This window comes from Solanum pennellii, chromosome 4 (genome assembly GCF_001406875.1).
Source record: "Solanum pennellii chromosome 4, SPENNV200".
NCBI lineage: Eukaryota > Viridiplantae > Streptophyta > Magnoliopsida > Solanales > Solanaceae > Solanum > Solanum pennellii.
This window is the reverse complement of record NC_028640.1, coordinates 60,274,253-60,297,802: the sequence shown is the minus strand read 5'-3', so window position 1 is coordinate 60,297,802 and position 23,550 is coordinate 60,274,253. Positions and strand designations below refer to the sequence as shown.

General features: G+C 32.1%; 1 pseudogene; it reads left to right on the top strand.

The window, feature by feature from the left end:
- Positions 1-11,377: 11,377 nt before the first annotated feature.
- LOC114076903 lies at positions 11,378-12,734 on the top strand (annotated as a pseudogene).
- Positions 12,735-23,550: the final 10,816 nt, after the last annotated feature.

Genomic DNA, 23,550 nt, shown 5'->3' with positions numbered 1-23,550 from the left:
GAAAAAAAAAATCAAATTCACCATCTCCAATCACCAAAAAATAATTCTAATCAAATTAAACTCATAGTTGTCTTGGTGGTGGTATAAATATTCTCTTTTTTGGGCTTTTTTTATTTGAAAGAAATGGCGGATATTTCTTTGACTAAGTGGAGGAGCTAATGGTGAAGGCGGATAAATTATAAAAGCATAGGTGGAGAGGGTGGCGGCAGAAAAATTGTCAGACTATGTCACCGGCGACGACATATCCCTACAGAGAGACAAAAGAGAGCCCCCAATTTAACCCCCTTATTTTCTCCAAATCAAAGTTCTCACCAAATAGTTAGGGCTAAAATATGAATGAAGAACAAAGGTTTAAGAAGAAAAGAAGAAAAATACCTCTTAAAAAAAGATCTAAAGGTGAAATACACATGTCAACAAAAATAGTGGTACCTCATATTCCACTAAACTTCAAACTCACTTAACAATGATAAATTATACAAAAAAAATTAAATGCAAGAAGAAGAAGAGTAGAAGATTGGGAAAAATTGTGGTTTGAAAATGAGAGGAAGACCCTCTATTTATAATCAACAAAGAGTGTACGAACAAATATTTTTTGTGTCTTATGTGAATAATCATGACCTTCTCGAGAAGTCACAACTTATTCAAAAAGTCATAACTCTTTGGAAAAGTCACAACTTATTTAAAAAGCCACAACTCTTTGAAAAGTCACAACTTATTGAAAAATCATAGCGCTTTGAAAAAAATTACAACTTATCAAAAAAGTGACAACTCATAAAAAAAGTCACAACCTAAGTTAGGGATATTATAGTAATTTAACATTCAGGTTAGGAGTACATGTTTTTAAGGTAAATATAGATATAAATATAGATTTGGTCTATATAGAACAATTTTCACAACTTTTAAAATTCTCCATAATTTGGTCATTCATGACCAACTAAAATTAATGATTATTACCAATTAATTTAATTTTTAAAAAATAAAAAAGATCATAAACTTAATAAATAACTGTAATATGTTTCTTTAGATATTTTCTTATTTATTTAACTATGTGTTATTAATGGTATTATTGTAGTAATTCAACTTTATAGGGGTATTTTGATATTTTGACTTTTAACTTTTTTTCCCACTTATATATATACTAGTATTGACGCATTTGCAACCGTGCGTTGCGTGAATATCAAACCACGTACCACCAGTATTTTTCCATCATAAAAAATAGAAGATATACTAAATAGAATGTTTTAAGAAGAACAGGAATGAATTTTTTTTTTAAAATGTAGTTTTAAAATTTGAGGAAGCCCCTCTCTTTATAGGCAACAAAGGGTAGTGTATGGAAAACTACTTATTGTGCGTTATCAAAGAGATTTCACAATCCTTTAGAAAACTCACAACCCTTCGGAAAGGTCAGAAAACATTAGAAAATTCATAACTCTTCGGAAATGTCACAACGCATTGGAAAGGTTACAACTCTTCTGAAAAGTCGTAACACTATAGAAGAGTCACAACCCTTCTTAAAGCTCACAACATATCTGAAAAGCTAAAACTCTTCGAAAATATCATAACCTTCAATGTCAAAATGTGTTTGTCTTTAGTATAATATAGTATAATACACATAAATAAAATAAATACAATATAAAAACAAAAAATATACTACATTTGTTGTTTTAAGTTAGGTAGTATAGACTGATAAAAATATATAGATATAGATTGGTCTGATCTTAATTTGATATGAAATTTTTACAAAGCAAAGAAGATTTTTAATTTAAGGAGTATATGTTGAATATATAAAAACGTCTTTTCACTTTGTGGTCTTAATGATGTACCCCACCTAAAGAAAAAATAACATTTTATATTAAACTAAATAAAAGTAAAAGTACACTAAAAAATCTGAAACGAAAGAGTATTTACTAAATGTAGTTTGGACTATTCAAATATGTTTTGATCAAATACTTTTTCTCCAACAGTTTGATACTTTTCAGATTTTTAAACCAAGTGATAGTTTGTGCTATACAATATCATTGATCTTCTTGTGAAGTAGAAGCTGCTACAAAAGTATATTTGATTGTTGTGAAAATGAGTAAATAAGAATTATCAAGATATTTCTTCCGAAGACATTTCTTCATCCTGTTTTTGTTCAACTCTTTCAACTCATGTATCTCTTGTTCTAGCTTATGTGCATATCGGCCTCATCACACAAATCATCAAAAACAACATTTTGTATGAAAGACTTACTGCCCGATAACAGAGAAGGGGTTGGACCAAGTCCTAAACCACGAACATAATCACTTTTTTCATTTCCCAACACTTGAGAATACACATCTCCTTCCCAGGCAACATTTTCATGTGATTGTTCCTCAGATGTCTCACCATTACTCAACTTCTCTTTCATCATGTTCTGAGAATAATGAAGACTATAATTTATGACAAGATAAATGATATCAAGTCATGTGCTATTAACTACTCATACTTTAATCTTAAAAGATAAAAGGGTAAGAAATCTTACAACTACATTTGAAGACTCCTCATCCAATGGTCTATCCTCTTTGCGTTTTGTAAGAGTTAATATATAGACTTTTGCACGTGTAGGCTCTATTCCATCTATAGCCTAATCAAGTACAATTCATTCCAAATGAATACATCATGATTGAAATGAGTTGTTAAATTATTATAGTAAGTAATGTATGCATGAATACATGTTCATTCATCAAGGTTGCTATGCTTTTGGACCCTCCGGTGTGAGGCATATTTTCATTAGATCTACTAATTATATTTGTTTGGCTACGCCTCTAAAAGGAGAAAATAAAACATCAGTTCTTATTTAGAATAACTTTTGACCATGAAAGACGAATCTTGCTGATTTCCTTATTCGCGTCAATATTACCACAAGGAAAGGGGGATCATCGGTAGCTAAGTCACATTTTAAGATAGTACAACTATTTATCAGTTCAAACATATTTTGGATATGGAACTACATAGTTACAGAATTCAATAAAAATAGGTCAGTACTAATTAAACAAAACTATCACTACCCTTTGCTTTTTCAGAAAGCCAATACAAGATGAGACAACTCCATTGATCTCTTGGTATGTGACTTGGTCTATTTTTCATCAAGGCATCTTTGGTCTTATAATTGGTCACATACATAGCCTTTAAGTCACATTTATAGTCCTTCCATTTTTTTTCCTATAGACTTTTCCACAAACTCTTCTCCATGTGTTGGAATTGAGAACTTTTTCTGAAAAGATACACAAAAGTGAAAAAGATGATATCATGAATAAAAAGAAATGATACTTGTTAAGATTAATATTTTCATATCCTAACAAACTCCACCAATTTTTTTATTTCTTCTTCGTCAAACCCACTCGCCAATCATTTGCATTTAACGGTGTCAAATCTGGTTTTCTAGCAATGATGCCTAGAAAGCTAGCAAGCTTTCGACCCTCTTTTCTAATTGATTGATTACGACTATTAAATTGCACAACAATTGTCTTTCCCAAGGGTAGATTTCAAAATCTTTTGATTAATTAGGTCCACGAACTTTATTTAAAGATTCAACACTCACTCTTTGGCAGTCAACAGAAAAAGAATTAAGTACAATTTCTAATCTTGATATCAACAATGACCAATAATTCAACAATTATATATATATGTGAAAACTTGCAAACAAACTATTAAAGGAAAAAACAATGGAAACACACCTGCAAGAGGCTGCTCTTAGTTTTGTTGTGAAATCTTAAATAGTGTTCTAAGCTACAGAGAATTTTAACTCATCTTCTCGAGCTAAATTCAAAAGAAAACAATATCTAATTAATATATACAGATTTTCTAAGCTATGTTCGTTAAAGCTATATTAGGCTAATAAAATCAAATTCAAGTTTTGAGAAAGCGAAATCTAAAAGGAGTCAAATTAACGAGTTAGAGCTTAGTACAATGCATAGAGCACAAATTAACGAATTAGAGCTTAGTACAATGTATAGAGCACAACTCTCTGGAAACTACATATACTAATCCTTATATATCATGATTTTATAGTCATAAACCAAAAAAACCATATTAGTAAAAGCATGGTTTGAAAAAGAAAATCATAAAATAGACAGTGATTGCATTAAGAAAGGTACAAATTGTTGCATTATATACCAAGCAAACTGAAATAGAGCAAAGGCAAATACAGAGCAAAATTATTTATAGATTTAGCTTATCACAACGCGCCATGAACAAAGTACAACTCTATCTCAGCAAACTATAACTTCATTGCAAGAGTGCAGTTCTTATATATGGTAATTTCATCGCTCATACAAAAACATTCATCATCATCTAATCACATTCAAAAAAAATAAAACAAAATGCGGCGTACCTCGAAGAGGTGACAAAGGATTGAGAAAGTTGATGGCGGATGAAGAAAACGGAGATACAAACGATGAAGTCGAAGACAAAGAAGATGAAGCTTCAGAGACATTGATATTGCTTCATGCCAATGTGGTGAATCTTGGATTGCGCTTCAGATGAAGACGTCGTAATTTGGAATTGCCTTTTTTTAGAATTTGGGGGAGTTTTGGGAGTGTAATGGGTTTAGCTATAGCCATGTACAGAATGTTGGGGGTATTTTGGAATAAAAAGGTATTCTTTTAATGAAATGGTCTATTAGTTATTTCATTAAGTAAAAAATAAATGTTGTTAATGGGTCAATTATTACCGACTAATGGTCAATTGCCGCTAATAATGGATTGTAAAAGATATTTTAGCGGCATTTATATTATTGCTATTAAATAATTGTCGCTAAAAGTGATTTCTAGTGAGCTTTTCTCCATTTCTCCTCTTTGACAACATTCTCAAAAGTTGTAGGATCACAGTCTACAAACAAAGTAAAGTGGGGAACATCTTCATTAACAAGAATTGTTACCTTATAATCCATCATCAATGTGGGCCTTATGCAAGCACAACTAAGAGGCTGATCAGGAGCATTAATTTATTCCAAAACTTGTGGTGAAATATCATAACTTGCTTCAATAGAAATTTCAGCAATTTTGAGTGTGGCAACTACTTCTTCGACTTCATTATTAATTAGGATTGGAGTATACTAATGTATATTCCAATCCCAAGTATTTACCTCATCAAAAACATCTCTTCTCGTCACAACCTTCTTTGTCAAGAATTGAATATCTTGTATGATGAATATGGAGAATATGGTGTGCTAGCATCTGATGTAAAAAAATGAGGTTGCAGCAGTTCTACGTGTGCCTATTCCACCTGGGATATATGGTGTGTTGACTCATGTAAAGGATGAGCTATCCTATGTAACCGTTTACAATGATTGTGGGGATGTTTTTATGTTAATATGTAGGGAGGAATGGACATGAGTCTAAATCGTAGTGTGTGCGTAAATCTTGGAGATAAGAAGTTTTGACAAACATTGGAGAAAGATCCCTTTGTTGACAATGATACTGTGTTGTGCAATGTATTACCGTTTATAAACAGTGGTGATGACATTGTGGTGATCTACACAACTGAAAGGATATATATTTATTACCTGAATGGGCAGAAGTTGGAGACTATTATGACTCCAGGACAATTAAATCCTAAGAGAAGATTCATACCGGACACAAACAGACTCGTTGCGATACATGAGTTGAACAAGTAGTTGTTCTGTTGTTGGTGCTGTCAAGTAGAATTCTCATGTTTAATTTCATCTTCTTTTGTTTTTATATGACTTGGATTGCAGATTAAGTTCTTTTTGTGATAGACATGTTTTGGATTGCCAAGGTAGTTTGAAGGTTTTTATCATCACTCATTTTTAGTTATTTCTTGCTTGATTGTGTGTTTTTACTTGTGAGTTCCGTTCTGATGAAAGTGGAGTGTGCTGATCATACCGCACATTCCATCATCAAATTTAAAAGTAACAGTAGAAAGGAACTCACAAGTAAAACAATGCAATCAATCAAGAAATAATTCAAAATGAGTGGAGGAAAAAACGTTCAAACTATATTGGCAATCAAAAACATGTCTATTAGAAAAACAACTTAATCTACAATCCAAGTCATATAAAAACAAAAGAGGATGTAACATGAGAATTCTACTTGACAGAACAACTACTTCTTCAGCTCATGTATCACAGCGAGGCTGTTTGTGTATGGTATGAATCTTCTCTTAGGATTTAATTATGCTGGAGTCATAATAGTATCCACCTTCTTCCCATTCAGGTAATAAATATATATCCTTTCAGTTTTGTAGATCACCACAATGTCATCAACACTGTTTATACACGGTAATACGCTGCACAACACAGTACCATTGTCAACAAAGGGATATTTCTCCAATGTTTGTCGAGACTTCTTGCGTCCAAGATTTACTCACACAGTACGATTCATACTCATGTCCATTCCTCCGTACATATCTAACAAAAAAGCATCCCCGCAATCGTTGTAAACAGTTACATTGGATAGCTCATCCTTTACCTGAGTCAACACATCATATCTCACAGGTGGAATAGGCACACGTACAACTGCTGCAACCTCATTTTTTACATCAAATGCTAGCACAACATGTTTCACTAACACCAAGAAAAACACATTTATCATCTTTATCATCAAGATTCTTTCTTTTTATTCTTTTGGAATATGTGCATAAGCAATGGATCCACAATTTTTATAGTGGTCTACTGCCGGTTTCCTTCCGCTCCAAACTTTCTCAGGTAGTATATCTCGAAGAGAAAAAGTTGAACTTCTGTTCAAGATAAGAATGCTCCATTTCACTGTTCTGGCATAAATTCCTATGGAACTCTTCCTTGAGCCAGCAAGCTAAGAACCATGTTAAGAATGGTTCTATTCTTCCTCTCGGTCACACCATCTTGCTGTGGTTTATATGTTGTTCTAAGCCCTTTCAAAATGTCACGAGTCTCAAAAAATTCATAAAATACCTTAGATAATTATTCTCCTTCATGATCTATCAGAAGGTTCTTAATGTCCCTTCCAGTCTCAATCTCCACACATAGTTTGAAGCTTTTAAATACATTAAATGCCTCTGATTTTTCTTTCAGAATGTAAACCCAAGTCTTCCTCGAATAATCATCAATAAAGGTGATAAAATACCTTTTGCCCCCATTCGGGATTGGTGTTAATGGCCCACAAACATCCGAGTGTACTGGCCTAATACCTCCTTGGATCTCTATGACTTACTATTAGGAAACTGAAACGACGTTGTTTCCAACAACACATTCTTCACAAACTTGAGACGGAACAACAATTTCATAATGCCCCGTCACCATACTCTTCCTTTGAAGGATCGTCAAGCCACCAAAATTCAAGTGACCATATCAAAAATTCCACAACCATGAAGGAATTTTCATTTCCGCCAAGTAGTAAGATTGAACATTTTCAATATTCAAAGGAAACAATGTGTTTTGACTAACTTTCACAAAATCGATAAATCATCTAGTGGGACTAGAAATTTCACATGTATCTTTCCTTAACATGATGACATACCTTTTTTTGTAACAGCTGACGGTGACAACTCTCATCAGATTTGATATGATTTCCACACACCTATTTTTTGTTCTAAAATTGATATTGTACCCTTTCCCATCACATTCACTGTTGATAGATCACCAAAACTAACTGTTGACTAAACATTTTCACTTAAATTAGTAAAAGAAGACTTACTTCTAGTCATATTGTTACAAATGGCGGTATTCACATATATACCAAAATAACTTGCTCTATGGGCTCACCTTAGCATGAACCTCCATTAACAAGGTTTCTCCTTCTTTATCCTCAACAAAATTTGACTTCTCTTCTTTCTCACTAGGCATCCTAGTACGACATTCAGAATAACAGTGACTAAATTTCTAGCAACGATAACATTCTACATCGGATTTTTTGAAATCTCTCCCTCTGTCATTGTCGTAGTCATCACTGGCTTTAAAATTACAGAATGCAAACACACATAGAGCTTGAAAAGCTTTTAAAAAAGTTAGTAGAAACCATACCTATTGAACCACTAGTGTATGTTCTTACAAGACATATTCCATAAAACAAGGCGACCTTTCCTTTACAAAGAATTATCAAAAAAATATTTCATTTTCAAACACTCCTCCTTGATATTTTTCATGGATACTCCCAAAGAAGCCCTTAGAACTTCAAAATTTACCTTAGGAAGAGCCATGATCATAATGAACATGTGTAACTTCCCCATCCTTCTCTGCTTGCCTGAATAGAATGAAAATGCACTTTTACATGCACCATAATTTGTGTTTAGATGTTGTCATTCTTAATGACTATAGATTCAATAAGATTTTTCTCCAGATCACTCATAATCTTTCTTAACCATAGAACTTGATTAGTTGCACCAGCAACGGGAATATGTTGTGATTTCACAGAAGATTGAACAACCACTTCTTTCTTCTTTGCAAAAGCATATAATCAAGCTTCCTTCCCAATCACATCCTGAATAACCCATCAATTTCCCTTGCTCTTCCTTTTTAAATCAAATACCATAATCAACAGTTCCTTTGATATATCTCAATGTTCGTTTAGCAACACCAAAATGATCTAGCATAAACCTCATTAGAAGACTTGTCGCGAACATGAGATTAGGTCTTGTTGCTATCAAATACAACAAACTACTAATTTTACTTCTATAAACTGTTAGATCAGCCCTAACCTCATTTAAACTTTGAAAACTTTTCATTGTGAACTAGTGGATTGGTATAGGCTTGAACCTTTTAAGAATATCCCCTGCATATTCTTAAAAGTGTATCATTCTTCGGGACATACAAAAAGTCTGCTAGAGGATCAAACCACAACCCACATAAACAAACTCATCCACAGCCTTATTGGTACTTTTTTGATTGGTTTCACCCTGACTCCCTGTCCAAAAAGTGAGAATGATCTTTTTCACCGTATTTTCGAGAATTACCAGTCCCATTCACGGGCCCATCAATAGTCAACACTCATCCATGATGCTTTATGAAAAAATCAACTCACAAGAATCTCCACTCAGAATTGGTTCCCTCATACCTCCATATCTCACTTTCAATAAAGGAACCAACCCACCAAAGAGAAGCGTGAAGAACAACACACCAAGGAAGCTACACCTAGCAACATTCTCTATTTTCACCTAACTCTTCTTTTTCTCCACTTTCTTGCTACTTTTTGGCACGGGCGCTAGTTGTGGCTTCATCATACAAGGTTGTACAATGACATCCATAAGAAGAGGATGGGGATACATTTCGGGGGTGGCGCCACTTGAGGAGGTACACCATTTTCTCCAAGTTGTGCCTTTAGATTTACATTTTCCGCCATTTCATAGAATATCTCTGCATTCAAATGTTGAATGAAGTATGCTAACTTTATACTATAATTCCTCCACATAATGCATTTTTATTTGCCTTGACAAGTGAACACTCCCTTATTCCTAATTAATCTACAGAAAACGATAAAAGTGAAAGAGAAAGAAAATACAAAAAAGAACAATAAAGCTTGGGTCCCAAAAAATATAATAGCAATAAAATAACTCCTCATACAACTAGTAGTTGTACCTCACTCATGATAAAAATTTTCCTATTCTTAAATGTAGTGAATTATTAACAATGTCACTCAAGGTAAATATAGTGAAATTTTGGTGTTTGCTTACATTGGTTGAGTGTTCACTACCCTTCTTCCTTTTCAACAAATAGCTACAGTTACTTATATTAGCGTTGAGTTTATTTTCTACAACTCCACCTTTTACTAAATTACTTCCTAAATTTGGAGAAGGATGTACCAACTTGTTCAAATCTAACAGATTATTCAGCTCTTTTGTGAGATTGGACCCACGATTTTGAGATGGAACATTCAAGTACCCGGAACATCTGTAGAAACATGGTGCAACGATTGAGTCACTTCATCCAAAAAGCATGAGCTGCTCCAACTATGAAGTATCCCGGCGATGACATGTTCATAACCATCAGACCTCCACTGCCTGATTTCTAGCATAATCCTCATTTTCTTCAATGTAAACTTAAGATTTCTAACAGAAACGCTAAAATTTCCAATCAATTCATTTCCAGGTGGACATAAGCAATAAAAGCCCATCTGGAATGGGTTCGATCCTAGAGCTTCCCGAGACAATCTCTCGAGGTTGGCTTAAATTTTCAAGATGCATCGTCAAAATTCCCCATCAGTTCACTCCAAGGTTGACTGAAGCTTTTTGAGTCCATCTAATCTGATTTCAAACCTAGCTTTGACCCGAGACAGTTAAGAATGTACTTAGACGTTTGAAATGCATCATCATCGCTAGAGTTTGGAAAAGTATCATCAAATGATGCTTAAAAAATAATGTCATTAATTGAGAAATTAAACATCCAAAATTTCATTGAAAATTATCGATGTTTTTTTCAAATGTTGCGATCATGTGTAGGACATACAAAATATGTTGTGGTCATGTGTAGGACGTAAAAATTATGCTGATTTCATGTGTAGGACTTAAAAAAATGTTGCAGTCAAGTGTAGGACGTTTTCTAAAATTCAACTTTCTTGCTTAGTTGCCTGGTGTTCTTGATTTAACTAGAAAGATTCATTTTTTATAAGATATACTAGTCTCTGAACTCTAGATTATGAACTTCCATGTCTGAAATGAGAGGCATAGAGAAAATAAATAGAACTAAATAGTTCTTGGATCACATACTTACACCCCTTACTTCATTGAAAAATAGCAATCTTTCCTCAAGGTTCGATCATTTAAAAGAGGATTGTTGTATCCATACATGCTCTTACTGGTAAAATACACATAATCAACTGATGAAACTACCTTACAGATTTATTTTTTTGAAACTTTAAGGATCTTAATTTTTGTTTCTAAGATATGATATCTAAAAATTCTAATATATCAATCTGAACTATCTCAAAAGATAAAGCTATAAAAGAAAAGTAAATGACAGTTTCCTCTCTATTCCTACTCTGTCTCTCGCTAAATCTTTGATCAATTGCTAAATACTTTTTACTCTACACATGACTGCAACATATCAAGAAAATATTGAGGATTTTTTAATGAAATTTTGGAACATTGATTTCCTAACTGATGACATCATTTTTATGCATCGTTCAATGATATTTTCCGAAACCCTACCCATAATGATGCATTGCAAACACCTAGATACATGCCTGATTATCTTCGGTCGGAGTCAGGTTTGGACTGGGGAAAATTGACCCAAATATCTTTGGTAACCGATAGGGAGTTTTGATGATGCTTATGGAACTATCAAGTCAACCTTGAGAGATTGTCAAGGGGAAGCTACGGGATCAAACTTGCTTCATATGGACCCTAATTGCTTTAGTCAACCTACGATGAATTAATTAGGAATTATAGCGATTATTATAGAAATTTCAAGTTGTCGTCGGGGGAAATGAGCAATTTTTCCCCCAATCAGGAAGCGGTAGTTGAGATGGTTAAGTACATGTGTTCGCCAAGGCTACTTCGTAGTTGGAGCAACTAAGGAATTTTGGATGAAGTGTTTGTGTTGTTGCACTAGGTTTTTACCCATGTCTCCGGGTACTTGAACGTGCCATCAGCGAATTGTTGTTCCAATCTCTCAAAAGGGTTGAATAATCTGTTGAGTTCTAATAGATTGCTACTTTCTTCCCTGAAGTTAGGAAGTAATTCAGCAAAAGGTGGAGTTGTAGAACAGAAACTCAATGCTAATACAAGTAATTGTAGTTATTTGTTGAAAAGGAAATAACATAGTGAAGACTCGAATAATGTAAACAAACACCAAAGGTCCACTATATTTTTCTTGAGTGATAATGCTAATAATGATGAGGAAAAAAAGAAGACGGCTAGAAAAAAGGGGAAAGTGCTCACTTTACAAGGCAATGAAAAAAGAATTATGTTGGGGAGTTAGAATACTTCATTCACCAATTCAACATTTAAATGCAAATATATCCGATGAAACAACAAAAAATGCACAACTGGGAGGAACTGATGTAGCTCCTCAAGTGCAGCCACCCCCCGGGATGTATTCCCATCCTCCTCCATGGATGTCATATACACCACCTTATAAGACGAAGCAACTAGGATAGTGACATTGGTTTCAATTCCAAAGTTGAAACCACAGGCAATAGTGCCAGCATCAATAAGTAGAAAGAACGTGGAAAAAAGGAAGAGTGAGGTGAAAACAAAGAAGGTTGCTAGTGTTAGCTTCCTTGGTGTGTTGTTCTTCATGCTTTTGTTTGGTGGGTTAGTTACTTTATTGAAATTAGATATGGAGGTATGAGGGAACCATTTATGAGTGGAGATTCTTGTGAGTGGATTTCTTGGTAACATCATGGAAGAGTTTTGACTATTGACGGGTCTATGAATGGGACTGGTTATTTTGGGAAATATGGTGAAATAGATCATTGCTTACATTGTGGCTGGGGAGATCAGGGTGAAAGCAATAAAAGAAGTGCCAATAAAGCTGCAGATAAGTTTGTGTGGGAAATAGTAGTGATCCTCTTACAACCTCTTTGTACATACCGAGTAATGATAAACTTGTCAACATTCACTGGAACTCGATAATTCAGCCTGTATTTGCAAGTGAGAAAGCCATGACATCTCATGGAAGTGCTAATAAGAAAAATAGTGAGGCAAACCTCACAGTTCTTGGAGATTTAGCCATCCTTGACTTTATCGAAGTCTTGCAGCGGGACAAAGGACTCTTGGATCCTAACATAGAAGAAAAAGGCAAATTACAATCCTATTTTTCTGAACAAAGACAAATCTAAGTACGTAAAACCAAAAAAGAAAAATTGGACAACTTACCTGGGGAAATTAAAGCTTGTAACCCCGTGAATTTAGCGTAGAAGGATAGTGGATAAAATTTGGAACACAGCACAACAAGGAAATCTACTCATTACATTTGAAAACAGAGACATCTCAAATATCAACCTTAACCACAAATCAGGAAATAAAATAATCATAACAAAACCGGAATTTTTTTTAATATAATCTCATATATAGAAACATAATAGAAGGAGAATGCTTACCAATCAGATCCACTAACAATTAGAGATTAGAGAGATGTCTAATTTCATATAGGAACATTTGATTTGTGCTCACAAGGACATTTGATTTTATGCCCCTGTGGAGTCAAAAATTAAGGAATCAAATATCTGACTTGATATAGGAACAATTTTTTTTCCCTTTTAAAATCTAATTATACACAATTTGAAAAGAAGGAAATTTTACCAACCATATTTTTTACAATTAAATTAGGGAAAATTGTAAAATATTACCCTTCTAGTATTGGAAATATTTTAAATATACACTTCGTTATGTGTTAGGTCAAAATATACCCTTTTGATTATACTTTGACACAAATTTACGTCAATTTTAACGAAAAACACATGACAAACTCAAAATCAAATAATGCATCTCGAATTTCAAATATTTAATTTTTTTAGAAACTCATTTCCTCCATTTTGAATTCTTTTGTATGCATCTTCTTTTTAAAAAGAAGCTAATAATTTATCGTATTCAAATACTAATATGATTTTTCTTTCTTTCGAATTGAGGTTTTTATAAATAAGAAATTATCATGCTTAACCTCTTCTAAAAGTGTCAATATTAATCAAAGAAAAACCATTATTGAGATATGTTCTAAGAATTTTCAGCATCCAAAAATCGATGACTCCCTACGTTCATTAATTTTCTTGTACTTTTATAATAGTAAGAACATGTGGTACAATGATTAATTTTATAGAAAGGGAAAATGTACTACCACCCCTAGACTATGACCGCTATCACAGAGACACACCTTCACAAAACTAAGATCCTATTACCCCCTAGACTTTTTTTTCTTTTTGTAATTTTGTACACCTTTTTGGCTTAAGTGGTATTCAAATGTCTCTCACACGCCTCAATTGCGTGTAGTCATGGAGTGTGTCACGTAAGACAAAAGGTTCACAAAATAACAATAAAACTAAGATCAGGGGGTAATAGGACCTTAGTTTCGTTAAGATGTGTCTCTGAAATTTCGGTCATAGTCTAGGGGATACTTGTGAATTTCCCCTTATAGAAATAAATTTGAAGATTTTTAATGTACGAGGGGAAAATGCCGAACAATGATGTTGTGTGATGTGCATATTTTATTATCGAAAAGGTCCTAAAATACCCTCGAAGTATTGAAAATAGTACACGACTACCCCTCATCCACCAATTGACTCCAAAATACCCTTCTCATGCACCTATTGGCTCACAAATACCCTCTCCATCCACCTTCAGGTCCAATTTTAGTCACTACAATGATGGAGCACCATTCAAAATAATTAAATAATCCTTTTAATTATATGGCGCTAAACCATTGGTTGAAATTTAATTATTTAATATAATTTTAAACCTACCCATTACTCACCCATTTTTAACTAAATCCGCCCCAATACTTATTGAATCTGCTAGACCCAATACAAAAACAACCCACTCTTATTTCTTATGCAAATTGAACCTTTAAAAGAACTAACAGAGCTTCCTATAAAAAACATATAATGTAAATGGAATCGTGATCTCGTAGAAGAAAGACAAGTGACTCGGATTTCAATATGCAATGGTAAAGAATGAAACATTATCACCAGCTATGCCCCAAGAAGTTTATCTTTTGCAAAGATTTAGCAGACTGATTCTCTAAGGGGAAAGAAAACATAATTCTTGCATTGGCTTCATTGATTCCTTGGTTGCATAAAACAGTCAAGTCCAGTGAATTTTCTGCATACACTCATTACCTCCTCGGTGGTGCAGCTTATTCGATAAAATTATTTCTTGGCAAAAAAAGGAAATAAAAAGAGAAACTCGCTAGTAGTTTTTTCCTTGTAATAAGAGAAATGATCATTTCTTTGCCTAAGTAATTAAGAATGCCAACACCACTTATTTGCAGGTCCAACCCATTCGTCTTTCAAACCGAACTACTCACTAGTTAACACCATCATTTAGCAGGTCCAACCCATGTCTATCATGAAGGGATTGGGTTCTTTTTTTATTGGGTCTGGCGAGTTCAATAAGTATTGGGGTGGGTTTAGTTAAAAATTGGTGGGTAAAGGATAAGTTTAAAATTATATTAAATAATTAAATGTCAACCAATGGTTGACTTCACGTAATTAAATGGATTATTTAATTAGTTTAAATGGTGCTATATTATTGAAGTGTCTAAAATTGGACCTGAAGATGGATGTGAAAGACGTTTGTGAGTCAATAGGTGGATGAGGAGGGTATTTTGGAGTCAATAGGTATATGAGGGGTAGTTGTGTACCATTTTCAATACTTCAAGGGTATTTTAGGCCCTTTTCTATTTTATTATTTTTTAGTACAAAAATTTAAAAATAGAGAAGGGATAATGTATAAGTATCCTTAAGCCTATGACCGAAATCTCAAAGACACCTAAACTTAACCAAGATCTTATTACCCCTAAGCTAATTTTATTCATATTTTTGTGCATATTTTGTACTCATGTGACACCTTCGACCACCCAAGTTGGTTGTGTTTGTACACACTCGCCCGTCATGTGTGTAAATAATTTTTTTAATTAAAAAATATTTCTTAATTTTTTAAAAATAATATTTTGTAATTTCTTTTAAAAAATAATTTTTAATTTTTTAAAGAAACATATTCTTATTTTTTATCTTATATTTAAATTAAGTTAACAATTTTTTTTACCTTGTATTGAAACTTTTTATTTTACTTGCATTCATTTTTCCTCTTTTATTTTTCTATTGAGTTTTTTTTTTTGTCTTTCGTTTTGATTTGATTTCAAATGTCTTGTATTTAAAATAAGTTAATTTTGAACGGATATCGAAATACGTGAATTAAATAAAATAAAACATAAAAATATTAAAACATTAAAATTAAAGGACACTTTTAAATTGTTTTTAAAAAAATACACACAATTTATTAAAAAATAATTAAAAGTGGAAAGATAATAAATCAAAAAAATATAAAGTGAAGAAATTAAAATAAATGTTTTACAAAGAAAGAAACAAAATAATTATATATATATATAAGTTTTATTATCAATAAATATGTGACTAACTAATTACAAAGTGAGCAATTAAAAAATAACATCTGTCCAATTTGTGCACTCATTACTTGCCTTCAAGAGAGTGTGCATTCTCTCTAGGACATGTCAGTATTCGTGGTGTATTCTTTTCATTTTAAATTAGTTTAGGTGGGTAATAGGACTCTAGTTAAGTTTAGATGTGTCTATGATTTCGGTCATAGTCTTGGAGGAATTTATGCATTTTTTCAATAGAAAATGAATAGGAAAATGAAAATAACAGCTCAAAACGGAGGGAATGAGTTGCACAAGTGAGTTTCTAAGCAAATTGAGAGTAAATAATTTTATTTGGAGTTTGTCACATGTTTTTCTGTCAAAATTAAGGGTAAATTTACATCGAAGTATAATGAAAGGGATATATTTGGACTCAAAGTATAACATGAGGGGTATATTTCGACCAAAAGTAAAAGGAAGAATATAGGTAAACTATTTCCTTTAGTATAAGGGTATATTTGACCCTTTGCCCATTACATTATTATAATTTTTTCAGGCCGAAAGTTAATAATTTATTTTTTATTTGTTTTATTTTTTATTCAGTTTGACTGTAACCTTGTATATTACTAGTTTCGGGAACACGGGATGCGCGTTTGTCCCATATTACTATATACAATTTGTAGCCAGTATAAAATTGTAAATTAAAAATTATATATTCATCCAGATATACATAATGTTTTTCTGATTATATACATATACTTGTCAAAGGAGTAGATATTATGTCCCAATTTTATGAATTTGTAAACAAACAATTCATTACTATTATCAACCCACTTAATGGGTCGTGGTCCCAACGACAGACAGTTATTGGTGTCGTGGTTTGCCTCCGTTAGATTTTTCAGTTAGGGTCATTTTAGTTTTTTTTCCTTACGTGTTGGACATTAAAACTGAGTCGTTTAAATCCTAAACTATGCCGTTTTACTCAATCTCAGCCTAATAATTTAGTCGAAACTTACCCTAATCGATTATTGACAAAAATTATACAAAACTTAGAGCAAAAAGAAGAGGAAAGTCTACCAACCTCTCAAGAACAAGCAAAATGTTTTCTTCAAGTTCCACCCTCGAAATCAAAGGATTTCTCTTTAGATTTCATCACTAGGTATGTGGAATTTCACTAGTGGTTTCCTTGCATCCACTAGGTCCCTACAATTCAGTTAGATTCTTGATTCTTTATATATTGTTTAGACCTAGGGTTTTCTGACCTTAAGAATTGTTGTAAATTAGTTTTTATAGTATTCTTAATTGATTTATCATGTTTTCTGGAAACGTTGCTTGGTTCCTTGCATGAAACTCAAAACTCTTCTTGTGAAAAAATTTCTTAGTTCATGAATAACACTTGCTAGGCCAGTTAAACAAATAAACATTCCTCAGATTTTGAATGTTACATTGTCAGTAGAATTAGCAGCAAGTTGGACTAGGGCTCAGACTGCCCTTATAATCCCATAACTACGTGCCTCTATGGACTATAAGTTCCCCTCCGTATGACATCTGATTTAGTGATCGCGCCAGTCATACCTTTATACTCATAGCAAGGTATATTTGGTCCTCTTTATAAGGTTTATACATCGGACTTTGGGTTTGGCTCACGTTGTTTTATGTCGATTTATAGTAGCTCCCACAGTCAGACTCTAGTGCATTTGATTAGGTTTTCAATTTATACTTCAGTATTCAGTCTCAGCATGTCATGTTCATAACCAATACTTGTTCATTGCATTCAACTCATTTGTCACTTAAAAATTCAGTATTTATATTATGTTCAGATTATGTCATTGTTTGACTATGCTTTGTCCAACCTATATATTTGTACATATATTATTTGTATCCTGCATGCAGTACATTCCAAGTACTAACACATGTTTTACACTACATTCTTTTGATGATGAAGGTTCAAGTATTCAACATCCCAGATCACACATAGATTTATATCCAGTATTTTCATTGACGAGTCATCATACTTTGAGGACAATAGACATATTCTTTTCATATTCCGTCTTTTAGTTCAGTTTTTAGTTTTGCTAGGGTTAGCTGGAGCATGTCCCATTAACTCTAGTCAGTAGAGTCTTATTAGACATAGTATTATGTTATGCTTTAGCTTTGAGTGAATGTGCAGTATCTCTGAACCCTTAGCAAGTCATATACATTCATATCAATTTTGGGTATGCTCCACCTTCAGTTATCACTTAACTTAGCTTCCGCATTAGTTCATGTTTTTCTTAGAGATTCTTATTATGCTTATCATATGCAAGCTTCAGGGTTAGCTTGGGGTCACTCGTGATCCTAGGTCCCGTGTTACATCAACGGAGTAGCCTCCGGGCATGACAATTCACAACACTATGTTAATTGACTATACAGTAACACAACCAAAATCTTTTTTTCAAAGTAATAATCTTTTAGCAATCTTTATGTCAATTACTTGTATATAAAAAGAAACATATTGTTAAACTATTCAATTATTATTAAACTCATCAGGTATTGATATAAGTATTATCATATTAAGTAGAAATTAAAAGAATAATAACACAAAAATAAATTAAAAAAATTCCATAACAATACAAAATAGTACAAAATTACATAAAACTTGCATACCAAATTTATTTTAGACAACCATACCTTAACTCCAAAATGGAAAGAAAAACTTAAAATCATAAGCGCGCTACATAAGAAAGATCTAAAGGAAGAGAAAATGGTAGAAAGCCCCCTCAATATATAGCAAGATTTACAATCGTACGCACGGTAGCATATGCCAAATCTCTCCACCCTTATCATCCCAAAATTGATGAGCCATTACCACTTCTCCACCAGATTCATTATTGTAAATTTCTTAACAACACCCATATAAGAATTTTGAAAAAAAATAAATCAAATCCACCATCTCCAATCACAAAAAAATAATTTTAATCAGATTAAACTCATAGTGGTCTTGGTGGTGGTATAAATATTCTCTTTTTCGGGATTTTTTATTTGAAAGAAATGGCGGAGAGTTATTTGAGTAAGTTTAGGAGATAATGGTGAAGGCGGATAAATTACAAAGGCATAGGTGGAGATGGTGGCGGCAGCAAAATTGTCAGACTATGTCGCCGGCGACGACATATCCCTACAGAGAGACAAAAGAGCCCTCAATTTAACCCCCTTATTTTCTCCAAATCAAAGTTCTCACCAAATAGTTAGGGCTAAAATATGAATGAAGAACAAAGGTTTAAGAAGAAAAGAAGAAAAATTTCTCTTAAAAAAAGATCTAAAGGAGAAATACACATGTCATCAGAAACAGTGGTACCTCATATTCCACTAAACTTCAAACTCACTTAACGATAATAAATTATACAAAAAAAATTAAGTGCAAGAAGAAGAAGAGTAGAAGATTGGGAAAAATTGTGGTTTGAAAATGAGAGGAAGACCCTCTATTTATTATCAACAAAGAGTAGTATGAACAAATATTATTTGTGTCTTATTTAAAAAATCATGACCTTCTCGAGAAGTCACAACTTATTCAAAAAGTCATAACTCTTTGGAAAAGTCACAACTTATTGATAAAGCCACAACTCTTTGAAAAGTCACAAACTCATTGAAAAATCACAACACTTTTTAAAAAAATTACAACTTATCAGAAAAACGACAACTCATAAAAAAAGTAACAACCTAAGTTAGGGATATTATAGTAATTTAACATTCAGGTTAGGAGTACATCTTTTAAGGTAAATATAAATATAGATATAGATTTGGTCTATATAGAACAATTTTCGCAACTTTTAAAATTCTCCATAATTTCGTCATTCATGACCAACTAAAATTGATGATTATTACCAATTCATTTAATTTTTAAAAAATAAAAAATATCATAACCTTAATAAATAACTGTAATATGTTTTTTTAGATATTTTCTTATTTATTTAACTATGTGTTATTAATGGTATTATTGTAGTATTTCAACTTTATAGGGGTATATTGATACTTTGACTTTTAAATTTTTTCCCCACTTATATATATACTAGTATTGACGCACTTGCAACCGTGCGTTGCATGTGAATATCAAATCACGTACCACAGTATTTTTCCATCATAAAAAATAGAGATATACTAAATAGAATGTTTTAAGAAGAACAAGAAAGATTTTATTTTTAAAAAAATGTAGTTTTAAAATTTGAGGAAGCCCCTCTTTTTATAGGCAGCAAAGGGTAGTGTCTGGAAAACTACTTATTGTGCGTTATCAAAGAGATTTCACAATCCTATAGAAAACTCACAACCCTTCTGATAGGTCACAACTCATTAGAAAAGTCATAACTCTTCGAAAATGTCACAATCCATCGAAAAGGTTACAACTCTTCTGAAAAGTCGTAACACTATAGAAGAGTCACAACCCTTCTTAAAGCTCACAACATATCTGAAAAGCTAAAACCCTTCGAAAATATCATAACCTTCAATGTCAAAATGAGTTTGTATATAGTATAATATAGTATAATACACATAAATAAAGTAAACAATATAAAAACAAGAAAATATACTACATTTGGTGTTTTAAGTTAGGTAGTATAGACAGATAAAAATATATAGATATACATTGGTCTGATCTTAATTTGATATGGCATTTTTACAAAACAAAGAAGATTTTTAATTTAAGGAGTATATGTTGAATATATAAAAATGTCTCTTCACTTTGTGGTCTTAATGATGTGACACACCTAAAGAAAAAATAACATTTTATATTAAACTAAATAAAAGTAAAAGTACACTAAAAACATTGAAACGAAAGAGTACTTTCTAAATATAGTTTGGACTATTCAAATATGTTTTAATCAAATACGTTTTCTCCAACAGTTTATTATTTTTTAGATTTTGAAAACCAAGTGATAGTTTGTGCTATAGAAAATTATTGATCTTTTTGTCAAGTAGAAGCTGCTACAAAAGTATATTTGATTGTTCTGAAAATAAGTAAATAAGAATTATCAAGATATTTCTTTCGAAGACATTTCTTCATCCTGTTTTTGTTCAACTCTTTCAACTCATTTATCTCTTGTTCTAGCTTATGTGCATATCGGCCTCATCACACAAATAATCAACAATAACATTTCGTATGAAAGACTTACTGACCCATAACAGAGAAGGGGTTGGACCAAGTCCTAAACCACGAACATAACCACTTTTTTCATTTCCCAACACTTGAGAATACACATCTCCTTCCCAGGCAACATTGCCATGTGATTGTTCCTCAGATGTCTCACCATTACCCAACTTCTCTTTCATCATGTACTGAGAATAATGAAGACTATAATTTATGACAAGATAAATGATATCAAGTCATGTGCTATTAACTACTCATACTTTAATCTTAAAAGTTAAAAGGGTAAGAAATCTTACAACTACATTTGAAGACTCCTCATCCAATGGTCTATCAACTTTGCGTTTTGTAAGAGTTAATACGTAGACTTTAGCAAGTGTAGGCTCTATTCCATTTATTGCCTAATCAAGTACAATTCATTCCAAATGAATAAGTCATGATTGAAATGTGTTGTAAAATAATATAGTAAGTAATGTATGCATGAATACATGTTCATTCATCAAGGTTGATATGCTTTTGGACCCTCATGTGTGAGGCATATTTTGCTTAGATCTACTAATTATATTTGTTTGACTACGCCTCTAAAAGGAGAAAATAAAACATCAGTTCTTGCTGATTTCCTTATTCGTGTCAATATTGCCACAAGGAAAGGGGGATCATCGGTAGCTAAGTCACATTTTAAGATAGTACAACTATTTATCAGTTCAAACATATTTTGGATATGGAACTACATAGTTACTAAATTCAACAAAACAGGTCAGTACTAATAAAACAAAACTATCACTAACCTTTGCTTTTTCAGAAAGCCAATACGAGATGAGACAACTCCATTGATCTCTTGGTATGTGACTTGGTCTATTTTTCATCAAGGCATCTTTGGTCTTATAATTGGTCACATACATATCCTTTATGTCACATTTATAGTCCCTCCATTTTTTCCTATTGACTTTTCCACAAACTCTTCCCCATGTGTTGGAATTGAGAACTTTTTCTGAAAAGATAGACAAAAGTTAAAAAGACGATATCATGAATAAAAAGAAATGATACTTGTTAAGAATAATATTTTCATACCCTCACAAACTCCACCAATCTTTTCTTTTCTTCTTCGTCAAACACTCGTCAATCATTTGCATTTAACGGTGTCAAATCTGGGTTTCTAGCAATGATGAATAGAAAGCTAGCAAGCTTTCGACCCTCTTTTCCAATTGATTGATTACGACTATTAAATTGCACAACAATTGTCTTTCCCAAGGGTAGATTCCAAAATCTTTTAATAAAGAAGGTCCACAAACTTTATTTAAAGATTCAATACTCACTCTATGGCAGTCAACAGAAAAAGAATTAAGTACAATTTCTACGCTTGATATCAACAATGACCAATAATTAAACGAATATATATATATATATATACATATACATATATATATATATATACATATACACACACATATATATATATATATATATATATATATGATAACACGAAAACAAAGAAATTTTTTTCATAACCGTGCAAAATAATACATAATTATATAAAAATATGGATTGCATACCAATCCATTTGGTCAACCATACCTAAACTACAAAGTGAGAAAGAAAAACATAAAATCATAATCTAACATAAAAAAGATCTAAAGAAATATATAATTCATATCTTATACTTTTAAGTTTAATAGTTGAACTATATTCTACAAAAAACTTCTCTTTTAATTTCAAAATGAAACTATTTGTTCTTCTCCCAGTTAGCTTCTTGATGACTTGTATTCATATCATAATCTAGGAAGAAGAAAAAAGAATAGTAGATAAATTTATTTAGTTTCAAAATTCGAAAAATCACAATATTTGAAGAGTTTCGTACATTATTCGTTCATAAATAAAAATGAAAGTGAAGAGAATTTATTATAATACTATAACAACTATTATGAAAACAATAACAACAACAATAAAAAAGTGCAATAACCAAACAACATAAAAACAATTGGTGGTGGAAAGCAAAAGAAAGACTGTAAAGAATAAGAGTAGTACTACAACAGACAACACTAAGTCTAAACCTTTCGGAAAGCAAGAGAACGCTCCACTGCAACCCTTTTCCTTAATTTATGATCTCCATGCTTAAACATTTTGTATAATTGATGAAATCAATTTCTCTTTTCTTCGTAGCTATGAAAGGCGAATTAGCTTATGTATTTGCCATTAATAATTTTACCTTATGCACACAATATTTATAAGCCAAAAGTTTGTCTAGAATTCTATAGAAAACTCAAAAGTTATGTTGGTGAATGGAGAGACATTCTTAAAATGCGTTTTAAAACACATTTTTATTTTAAGTATTTAATATAATATTATATAATTATTATTTAATACTTAATTGCTTATTACAATAATTTGAATAAAGATAGGGGTAAAATAGTATTTCAACTTTTACTTTTGTGGCTTCCCACTTATATAAAAG